The 9,832-nt window shown below is 30.7% G+C and overlaps 1 long non-coding RNA gene across 1 annotated transcript; it reads right to left on the bottom strand.

Annotated features, from left to right (window-relative positions):
• Positions 1–5,179: 5,179 nt before the first annotated feature.
• LOC127711577 (uncharacterized) lies at positions 5,180–9,543 on the bottom strand. Its single transcript, XR_007986791.1, has 4 exons — positions 9,198–9,543; positions 7,623–7,692; positions 7,316–7,366; positions 5,180–5,238 (listed from the first exon to the last, which is right to left on the bottom strand). It is a non-coding gene; the product is annotated as an uncharacterized LOC127711577 (long non-coding RNA).
• Positions 9,544–9,832: the final 289 nt, after the last annotated feature.

The following is a 9,832-nucleotide window of genomic DNA, read 5'->3' as shown; positions in this document are numbered from 1 at the left end:
CAAGAATTAAAATTTTGGTTTAAATCAAACAAAGTTTAATTTTGGACCATTTGGACCTCAATGTGAACCAATTTGATAATGGGCCCAATATCTAAATACACAGTTTGATTATATGAAAATAAACAAAGAATTCAATTTTGGGTTTAAATCAAACTTAGATTAATTTTGGACCCTTTGGACCTGAATGTGGACCAATTCGAAAACAGAAATACACAAACATGGTAACAGATTCAGCATATTAAAGAACCCAAAGAATACATGATTCTCATCGAATTGAAATTATTCAAGAAACAAATAATGTATACAAAGTATTGGTGTTTGTTTGGTTCCTAATTCATAAACAATTTGGGCCTTAATCACCAAAATCAATTCCAACTTTCCCTTTTTGGTTTGAAATCTTGTATAATAATTTCATAGAAATCCATGGATTTATTCTCAAGTTATGGTCTGGAATCCCTGGAAAATCTTTTTTTTTAACCTTTATTCCTAAACTGTTAGGACAATAACCCCAAATTCAATTCATACCTTCCTTTTGTGGTATGGGACCTTGTGGTTTTATTTCTTTGAGATCTATACACTTATACTCGTTATTGCCTGGAAAATATATGTCAACAGACCTCAATGACGACATATCCACACCATTATAAAATTAAATGGCAAAAGTTTTGCAGTCTATAAAAACTTAATGTTGTTCACACTTCCAAAAAAAGGCCAAGGTCAGATGTATCTCATCAGACAATCATATTCACATGACAATCATTCTGTACACCATACATTGTTGACCTAGAGAATCTGACCGAGAACAGACCAAATCATGGAACCTAAATGATGACCAAATGGTGCAGGATAAGCCACTCAAATTAACAAATTTTTCGTAAACCTTTTTCTTATCCCAATCCATGCAATGTGATACAAAATGTCTCTCTTCATGTGAGAAATAGATCACAGGCAATAACCATAAGAAAATTAAATGTCCTTATTACACATAAAAACTGTCAAATTAATTTGAAAACAAATAATGTACACATACCCTTAAAATGGAATCAAGATAATGTTCATATGCCAGATTAAACCAGACCATAAGGCAACTGCATACAAGATATGGATTAACTCATTCTTCTTCAGTCTGGATTATGAAGTTTTATATCAGGAGCATCCACTGCTAGATCTGTATCCCTGTGTTTTGTATCTGATGAGCCTTTATATAAACTAGATCATTTTAGAATTCTAGATCTATTTAAAGACTTGGCAGCCAATCAGGTTATCAGCAAGTCCAATGAACATTTCTGTCATGTAATTCCTAAGTATCATTTGTGTCGTCTTGTTTAAACTAGCAAAGAAGTTTCTGTGACATTTAAAACTCAAAACATGATGTTGAAAGATACCAAGAGATGGAAATATAAACTGTTGACACAGAGATATGTCTTGCGTTTTTTGGTGGTATAATGCAAATGTTGAAATTAAATTCAATATTTAAACTTATCTATGCAATGAACCATGACTGACGGTTCAGGGCAAAATAAAAACACCATGGAAATGCTACTGCTTATAAAACTGCATACCCAACACCATTGACTTATCAATTGGTTCCTTGTTAAACTGTGAAAGTTTCAAAGTCCATGAACTATGATAAGGAAGTGGGACCAAATAATCTCTATGAAAATGAGACTTGCAAATGCCAATACAACTGCATACCAAATATCAGATATTAGTCACTCATCTTAAACTGATCTAATCACAAATCACATGTAAATAATGCAAAACATTCAGTCAATAAACCATGACTGAGGCTGGACCTGAACAATCTCTATGGAACTGAGATTTGTCAATGCTTATACATCTGTATACCAAATATCATTGACATACCACTTATAGTTCCCTTTCAATTGACCTAATCACAAACTTATACATGTAAACTAATTAAAAGTTTTAAGTCGACTATGACTGAGGGAGAGAAGCAAAATAATCTCCATAGAAGTAAGATGTTTCAAAGCTTATATAACTGCATACCAAATATCATTGACCTACCACTAGTTGTTTTCTTTAACTTGAACTTATCACAATCAAATACATTGTTGAAGCTGCTGCTTATGGAAAAAGCATGCCCAAGTCTCGCTTTTTGAACTTCATCCATACCATACAATAAATCAGCTGTGTGTTACCCTTGACCACAGAAACCTCTTCCCCCTTTATTTGTCATTCAGACTCAAATAAACTATAAGATAGGTTTTCTCAATTAAATTTTTATTTACCTATTTATTTATATCATTATCATGCATCATAATATAAAATACCCAAATGAAACCAGACCCATTCTGCTCCATCAAGTGTGTACAAATACCAAAGAAATTGTAATAATAATAAGTTTTTAGTCCCTTTATATGTAAAAGGAGGAAAAGGATCTGCATCATGGGTAAGGTATCATTGGTTAAATATTACAATTATACAAAATAACTGACAGAGCTGAGGATTCTTTTTAGTTTCTTGATACCAGTTCCCAGACTAGCTGTTTTAAATAGAATTGAGAAAATCAATTCTGTTCTGAGATACATTGTCTTAAATTTTAATATCCTTAGGTCTTAAAGGAATATTTTTTTTGCTCAATATTAAACTTGGTGCTTTCCAATACTTTTAAATAACAAACTTAAAAAAAATTTATATAATTCCATAAAATATATGAATCCTCAGTTTGTCACATACGAAGAGGCATTTACAAATATAACAAGACCCGAATACAATGGTAAATACTAAGATAAAAAATGCATAAAAATACATGAATCAAATTCATTTATGAGGTGTACTCAATTTATTTACTGGGTTATTTAAATAAACTAATATCGTGATCTGTGCAAAAATTATTAGATCACCAAGGAAATAGTTAACTGCATTTCATTAAACATTTATAACCCCAAGCTCTTATATTGTATATAAAGTTTCTTTATAATTCCTCCCAATTTCTAACCAAAGTCAATTCTTTATATCAAAGTAGGATAGTTATTTAACAAAACATGTATGCTATAAGTATTTTTTTAATTATTTTCTTGGAACCAGAACTTTTTGCCCAGGAAGAAATAAGTAATTATTTCATATAAAGTAAAAAGAGGAGATATGATTGCCAAAGAGACAACTCTCCACCAGAGACCAAATGACATAGAATTTAACAACTATCAGTCACCTACAGCCTTCAACCATGAGCAAAACCCATACCCATAGTCCATATCCTTTAGGAAATGTGCCATAGTGAGCAAGTATATCATCTGTTTGCTCATCCGTCTACAACTTCCAACCACATTAAAGGATTGAATTTTTTTTGCCTAAACTTTCAAATAATCTTCAGTATCTGTTGGCATTGTGTATATTTTTTTCACATCCAAAGGTTCCCCAATCGAAGAATGGACTTTTCCATTTATAAAATTTTATTACTCATATTGAATGATAGGTTGGTTCAGCTGATAAGAACACAGCTTTAGTAAGAGCAAGATTCTGCATTTATAAATCTTGTAATTTGGTCAATCTTCAACGACCACTTCAATATTTATGTTCATTCATTTTTCTATTTTATCGACTTAGAAGAGTTAAAAGCATAATAAATGTCTGATCTCATTATGTAAATTTATATTTTGAATTGCATGTATAATCAAAATATATAAACTCAATCATACTAAGGCTTGGTATAACAAGATTTGACAGTAAAAACAAATAAAATCACATAAAAACCACTAAAATCAGATAAAACCAGATAAAACACAAATCTTGTTATAGCAAAGCCTTATAAAATTTACATTAAAGCTACAGTGGTAATATATATCAGTGTGAACGCCAAATTTATTTTGAATTTAAGTCATTAAAATTTTGTCATAAGGAGATCCAACTACCAAAAATATTATTAAAAACAAATATATTTGAACCAACCTATCCTTCACATGATAAAATGGTGAAATGAGAAGCTTCTTTCCCTTTTTTTTCAAATATTTAGGAGGTCCATTCATTACAATTAAGAACCCCAAAATTTCATTATAATAAAATAAAATACACACAGCCATTAGATACAGAAGGTAATCTGAAAGTTTAAATGAAAACCTTCCAATAGTTTATAAGCTGTGGATGAGAGATGATGATGGACAAACAGACAGACAAATCTTCTTTAATAACCTTTTTATGCTCAACATGAGTGCAGATGGGCATTTGATTTGGTCCTGCCCTGGGTCATATCAAAGAATTGAAAATTGGTATTTGATGCTCCCCTGCTAAGCATTCAGCAATTAGGAGTAGGAGCAAAGACTGGTCAGCTGGAAGTCAGAATAATGTGTTCAGGTAGGGTTAGATGTCTTGTGCAGACTTTTACATTATGAACTAGCATATTAAAAAAATCTTGCATTTTTAATTATCCATCCATCCTTCAAAATCAAAACTTCTTTTACAGGATCCTTGTTATACATGTGGAGGGGGGAGGTAATTGTTTAGAAGCCGAGTACAAGCCTCAAAAATCAAACATTAAAATATAAATAATCATAAATGAGAAAAAATATAGAAATCAATCACACAAAAATGAGAAAATATGACAAACTGCAAAAACTATGTAATTATATATATAATAATTTTCATTTGAGTGGTCTCAGATGCTGAATAATGCATTTATAATATATAAACAAAACCAATGAATAAAACTGACAGCCATTAATTTGTATGAATGTAAAGAATGCAGAGTCAAAACACCATCCAACTAAACATCTTTATTTCTAGTTCATATTGCACCAAAAACTCAGTACTTAAATTGTTTAATAGGGGATTTGTTTTATTCCCTTTTAGTGTTTGGCCATCAAAGTCCTACTTAATAGGTTTCTAACCAGAAAAAATCATTTCACAAAGGACTTATAATTCTTAACCAGTGTACATAACTTAAAAAATATATGTAAACGGAAGCAAGTCTTATGGGTATCTTGTGAAACCATACATCATACCTTTGGGACCTCTCAAATAAGAATAATTTCACAGTTTTTTTTTATATTTCTTCAATCACAAAACAATAAATGAATGCAAGAAAAAATAATGAAATAAATATTTATAATTTGAATAATAAAGCATTAAAAATTAATTGCATTTATAATTCATTCTGCTTATGAGACAAATATCTGCTGATTTTTTTACAAAAGATAGCAACAGTTCATCCAATGGTTTGCAGGATTATAGTCTGAGGATTTTACCATACAAGGAAGGCAGCAACAACAACTCTTTCAACTGAAAAAGAAACAAAGTTAAATTTCAATTGTTGATTCTTAATTTTAAAATAATCTAACAGGAATAAAGAAACAGACATCAGTGCAAGGCTTCCAAAACAGTCATATATTCCGGACATTTGTATACTGTCCGGTAAAAGTCCGGCTGGGCAAAGCATGAAATGGACATCTACTTTTTAGTTTTCAAGGCTTTCTTAAGCTGTTAAGAGACGGTCATTTTAACATAATTCGCGATCTTTTTGACCCAACCTTTTGCCTTTAACAGCCACACATTTCCGGTCATAAAAGTGACATGATCATTAAGTACTATCAAAACAACCCCTACTTTAATACCTTCTCATTTTAATCAAGGCTAATTAGTTGTCGAACAGCTAAAATTTACCTGTTCAGGTGACAGGTAAACTATTTTGAACCGGACATTGATCGGTCTATTCAAAGTTATTTTCTTACATTTCAGCGGTTTGCATCTAATTAATGTAGTCAAAAAGATTTAAATTATCAGAAATACGTTTACAAATATGATTTGATGAAAAAATTAAAAAGGTGAAATGGAAAAATCGTCATAACCACGTTGTTTGAACCAGAGACATGTTTGAACTAGTACACGTGTGCGCATGTGCGCAGGTGTGAAATTTAATTATGCAGCCTAATTTCTTCAATAAACAGCTGCGCCATGAGCGCATGATACGCCCTTCGTCTTGTGTGTGAATTTTTATGCAATAAGCATAAATAGTTTCTGACATACGGCGTGACATGCGAAAACCCCCTTTTTTTTTACAAAAAACTCAATATCTCTAAAATAAAATTTTGAATCATCACCAAAAAGTATACAGATCTTTAGATTAATATAACTAAGAAGTGTGTAAAATTCTAAGCAATAATCATAAATCGTTTTTTGAGATACGGCGCGACATGTGAAAAACCCCTCCCCCTTTTTTTACAAAATACTCAAAAACTCAAAAATAAAATTTTGAATCATCACCAAAAAGTATACAGATCTTAAGGTTAATATAACTAAGAAGTGTGTAAAGTTTTAAGCAATAATCATAAATTGTTTTTGAGATACGGCGCGACATGTGAAAAAAAACCACACACCTGTTTTAGTTACTAAGTCCCGTAACTCAAAAAGTTTTAATCTTATTTTCACCAAAAAGTATACAGATCTTTGACCATCATAAGAAACAACTATGTTAAGTTTCATGAAATTTGGATAAGTCATTCTCAAGTTACGGTGCGACATGTTTAAGCTGGACGGACAGACAGACGGACGGACGCCGGGCATTTGTATACCATAATACGTCCCGTCAAAAATTTGATGGGCGTATAAAAAATGCTTAAGTTGTCATTGATTAACCTTTATCTCACGTTTATTTCGAATATTTTCTTGAAGAAATAACGTAGAAAGAGCTACTTACACTCATTCATGCTTTGCAAACGTACACGGAATTTACATTTCCGTCTCTGGTCCATGTTTTACCATTGTCAAGATAACATCCGGTTTAAAAACGAAAGTAAAGTTGACAAAGTTATTTTGCACAAATAAAGAGTCTAAGGCAGATATAAGTACGCTGATGTTGCACACTTCGAATGATGCACTGCCAATTTAACAGTTTACGTCAGAACTTCGAATTTGAATCAAAGAAAGTTTAATATCGGTTTTTTTTAATGTCAATCATTGGGATGTCCAACTCGGCAACTGATTACCATAATTGACTTTTGTTTATTTAGTCTCAAGGGATTAAAATCGGGATAATATATAAAATGTCCGGCTGGCTAAAAATAATTTTGGAAGCCCTGCGTCAGTGTATGTTAAACAATTTGTTTATTACTTATATTGATTACTCAAAAATATAATAGTATCAAAAATATCCGATTTTATTGTTATCTCCCCTTCATATATCTTCTTCAGATCTAATCTCTGCTTTAAAGGGTACATTATTTTAAAATGAAAAGATTGAATACTGATTTTTTTTAATTGTAAATTAAAAAAAAATATATATATTGAAATATATTTAGTGACATTCATCACACTATAACATAAACACATTAAAGTTGTATGTTGATGAATAAGTTCTCACCTTATAACAGCTTTATCCCAGCAAGTAACCCAATGGAAACCTGATGCTAACCTGGAATAGAAAAGTAGTCAGTTATACTAAACTTTCCTAAAAAAAATTATTCACATGTACTAAATTTAAAATTGCACTAGGATAACAAAAAATCATGGGAAAAATATTTGGTATTCTTAATTATAAACTGAGTTTTATATTTACCAAAAAAATTCAACCGGTACCTCATCAGTGTAAAATTATTTTTTTGGTACTAAAGAACCTTATGAAATTGATTTCAAATATTATATTACTAAAAAGATGCTTGATTACCTACCAACATGTTAACAATATCAGACATCCAAGTCTTACTCCCAACACCATGAAAACATCATCATTATAACAACCTAAAAATAAAAAAAATAAAAAAATTATTACCGGGTACTTGTTTTACAGATCAATCCGTCTCTAAGAAGACTAACAAAATAATGCTATGTTTCATTTATTAAAACCTGTTATACATTATCATCTTCACTATATAAACTTTAAACTGCTAGAGATAGAAATTTACCTTATGCAAGTGCACGTATATGTATAAGACAATGATTTTGGAATATTCAATTACAAAATCGGATGGTTTTGTTCTCTTTTGATGGTTCTTAAAATCATTTTCATAACAGCGTAGACAACCACAATACTTATGTTGCTAATAATACTAACTCAATTACTGTAAATTCAGAAACTATTGCAATGTTTTTATTATTGTGAAAAATGCAATATGGTTGTATTGGCAATAATTTAAACTAGCATTTTGAATTTTTTGATATGAATTAAACAGGATTTTTCTCAATATCGCAAAAATTAAAATCGCATTTTAGTCTAAAATTACAAAATCGCAATTAATGAATGGTTATTATTTATTTTGAATTTATTGAACCATAAAATTAATTTTTGACTCTTCACATTGAATAATCCGCGAAGCGGATTATGTAAAATGTGGAGAGTCAAAAATTAGTTTTATGGTTCAATAAATTCAAAATAAATTATAGCCATTCATTAATATTATAAATAAATTTCTATCAAAAATAAGGCTCAAAGAACTTTTTATATTATTTATATTAACCATCACAACGTACACGGATGTTGGCGTATGAATATACAATGTCAGAGTGGGCGTGTCGCCATAAAAATTGACAACATTGAAAATAAAAGTAATACTTTTAACCAATCAGAAGACAGTAAATACACCAAATTTATTTATTAATAATTGCATGCAATAGTTTCTGAATTTACAGTACCTTTAACTTGTTTGCCATTGGCTATTGATAACAGTGATTTTACGCTCACTCAGTCTGTCAGAGGCCTTCCAATAGGGATTCAAATAGAATAAAAGAGCAAAGTACATGTAGGCACAAGAGAAGAAAAAAAGAAAATAATTATTCAACATTTAAATCAACACACAAGGTTGAGTCCTCTGCTAGTAATTCATACTATTTGATGTAGGCATTTAGAACCTTTGGCGACCCAAGTTTAAATGTCTATAACACATTCAATGTGACGAGTGGGCGTTACAGACAAACTTTCACCTTATCTGACCCAGTCAATAGATAACATAAGAGAGCCAAGAAATCGTCTTGTCCACGCTTTTATGAAAATGATTCTATATCAATTCAATATTCAAACAGTTACAGACTTTGAATAAAAATTTGTTCGACCCAAATAAGTTTACAAATTCATTGATAATAACTTGCATACAGTTGGTTTCTATCCAACACAGCTCACTCGATACCAGACAGAAAACAAATGTAAGACTCTAAAAATCAAACACTGATAGAAAAGAACCTTTAAAAAATAATGTTAAATGCCTATATATATATTATTACCATAAAATTTGTGGAATATATAAACTTACCACATATTTTTCATGGTAAAGCCTCAGACTTGGTGAAGATTAAATTGACCATCTCCCTTAGAGCTGCTCTCTTGGCTGACAAGGTGGCTCTCCTCATCATCTTAACATCTTTTTCTTTTAAATATAGTTTTATACATTACATATATCAGATGCATTTCCAATAAATCCCCTTTCTTGAAAATTTCAGAAAATCAATTGTTAATGACCCAAGATTTCTCCCACCCTGCATACTTATTATCTAGAGCTCTGCTTACATTTATTTTTTTTTATTACAGAGCTCTAAATAATAGTCAATATTAGCTAGTATACATCTGATATTAAAAAAAAATGTACAAACATGAATATCCAAGTACTAGATGAAAATCCTAACATTGAGGGAATTTCAAGTATGTGGAGTTAAACAGGGGTATAATAAATTGCCTCCCTTTGACCCAAATTTCACCCTGTTCGGACTCCACATCCTTGTTATATTAAACAAAATAAATAAGATAGTACAATTAAAATTAAAAAATAGATTGATAACAAAAATCTAACACATTTCAATAACATATTTCGTACTGATTGACTTATGGTGGCAGAGTGGTCCTATAAGTAGTTCAACTACTGTATCACTAGCCTGTCAACACTGAGAACCC

This window comes from Mytilus californianus, unplaced genomic scaffold (genome assembly GCF_021869535.1).
Source record: "Mytilus californianus isolate M0D057914Y unplaced genomic scaffold, xbMytCali1.0.p SCAF_8, whole genome shotgun sequence".
Lineage (NCBI taxonomy): Eukaryota > Metazoa > Mollusca > Bivalvia > Mytilida > Mytilidae > Mytilus > Mytilus californianus.
The sequence above is the reverse complement of the archived record's forward strand: the minus strand, read 5'-3'. Positions and strand labels throughout refer to the sequence as shown.